Source organism: Ochotona curzoniae, unplaced genomic scaffold, assembly GCF_017591425.1.
Source record: "Ochotona curzoniae isolate NIBS_2020 unplaced genomic scaffold, NIBS_Ocur_1.0 contig_185, whole genome shotgun sequence".
Lineage (NCBI taxonomy): Eukaryota > Metazoa > Chordata > Mammalia > Lagomorpha > Ochotonidae > Ochotona > Ochotona curzoniae.
The window spans coordinates 28,733-31,080 of NW_024465223.1; positions in this window are offsets into that span (position 1 = coordinate 28,733).

A 2,348-nucleotide genomic window follows, 5' to 3' on the forward strand; every position below is an offset into this window, starting at 1 on the left:
GCATAGGTACATCTCCCCATTTGCCGGCAGCCTCCCAAACCTAAGTGTGACCAAGGACCCTGTATCTCAACTACAGCTGAAGAAGGCCCCACCCACCACTCACAAAGCCCCGGGCCTGCACCAACCAGGCCGCGCCTGCCACTATGCAAGAGCTATCCAGAGCATGCGGCCACCAGCATCACACCCCTGCCTGCCAAGGTGGACAAGGCCACAAGCAGCCTCATCCGCGAGCTGGTGGCCATGGAGGACAAACTGTAGCAGCGGCTAGTTAAGGGCACAGCCCACCCAGCCGCCCAACCCCGGGTGGGGATGCCGGCTGGGAGGCCCCCACAATGCCACCTGCCAAGCAGTGCAAGTCCGAGTGCCCAGACATGGACAAGGTAGGCTTCTCGAGCCACAGTCCACAGGACAATAGTCTCACAGAGCAATTGGAAAGTGCCATCGACAGCATCCTGAACCTGTAGCAGGTGCCGGGCCGGCCACATGGTGCGCTAGCACCTGCCACCTCCTCACAACACTTGCACCAGCCCTACGCCTACCCATCCTCCAGTTCCAAAGGTGGACTGGGCCACCAGGACATTGAACAGAAAACAGCAGACAGCCGGGACTGCCCATCCAATGACTGAGTTATTGCAGTCACCAGGGCCGTCTGGCGGACATGCAGGAGTGGGGTGCGCACCTGGGGAGGGGACAGAGGGTAACGGCCCCTCCTTCCCGCCCTCCCCGCAGCCCCCAGTGCCCATGCCCACCACAGCTTACACTAGCGAGGGGCCAGCAGGAGGGCACCCACAGCAGGGAGGGTCAGCCCTGACCACACAGCAGCCCTAGAGGAAACCAGAGGTTGGTGGGGATCGAGCAGGGTCCCCACTTCCCCCAACCTCCCACTGTGTCCTCTCCGCAACCCGCACAGCCGCCCCTCACCCCTCTGCTGGGATCCTAGTGCAGCCACCAGAAACTGGGGTACTCCCAGCCCCCAAAACACATGCGCACCTGCACCACCAGTCTTCCTCTGCCTTCAACCACCCACTCCACGTTTTAAAGTCCCAGAGGCAGAACTAATTGTGTAAGATATTTTTTTTGTACTGTATTTATTGTGTAACGATTTTTTGAAAGGAGAATCCTGTACATTTAGAACTCTTGTAAATTAAAAGCCGATCCTTTAAAAAAACTGAAATAAAATTAAAAAAAAAATAAAATGAGGAGATGTGGGCATCTAATAGAGTGGATGAGAAACTGCTTAGGAGACGCTCACCCTACACTGGACTGTCTGTGTTTGTGTTATCGCTCCACAACAAAGTCCATCTCGCTGCTAACGCACTCCCTGGAAGCAGGCAGGGAATTTCTCAAGTACGTGAGTCATTGCACCTGCTGTCATGGACACGGATTTAGTTCCTGGCTCCAGTTTTTGACCTGACCTTGTCACAATCTTGAACACTTTAAGGAGTTAAAGGACTTTAAGGAGTTAACCAGATGGTACATCCCTCTGTCTCAATGACTTATACAAATAAAATAAATTAATAAGAGAAAAATCGTTTTTAAAGGTTTATTTATTTTTATTGCAAAGTCAGATACATAAAGATTAGGAGAGACAGAGAGGAAGATCTTCCGTCCATTGATTCACTTCCCAAGTGACCACAATGGCCTGCATTGTTTCAAACTGAAGTCAGGAGCCAGGAACTTCCTCCAGGTCTCCCACACAGGTGCAGAGTCCCAAGACTTTGGACTGTCCTCGACTGCTTTCCCAGGCTGCAAGCAGGGAGCTGGACTGGAAGTGGTACTGCCGGGACTAGAACCTGAGAACATATGGGATCCTGGTGCATTCAAGGCAAGGACTTTAGCCACTGTGCCAGGCCCGAGAAAAGTAATTTAAAAACAAGAAGTGGCATGGCTGTTTACTGCAGCTTTTCACACACAAGTTTGAGGACCACATGATTCTTCCCAGTGATTCTAAATACAGTAGCATATTATGTGAAAGAAAATCTCATAGAACAGCAAGGGAAGGTACACACCGACTGGCAGTAATCAGGACAAGTTAATGCTACAGTATCAGTGCCCAGCCAGTGGGAACTGCTACTTAGCAATGTGATCAGAGATCTCAGTTAACACTACATGGAAACAATAAAATCTAATAAGTCCCAGAGAAACACAAAATAAATAAGTGCACATGGAACAAATCTTAGACTCAACCCTTCTACCTTAACAATACTTCACACACCATCAGAATTTATCCACAATTTCTAACCTAAGAATATTGACCCATATGGAAAACACTTGACATAAGTAGCATATGAGAAATAAAAAGCAAGAAAAATATTGTCACCAGTGTCAAAAGCTAAAGCAGGGCCCAG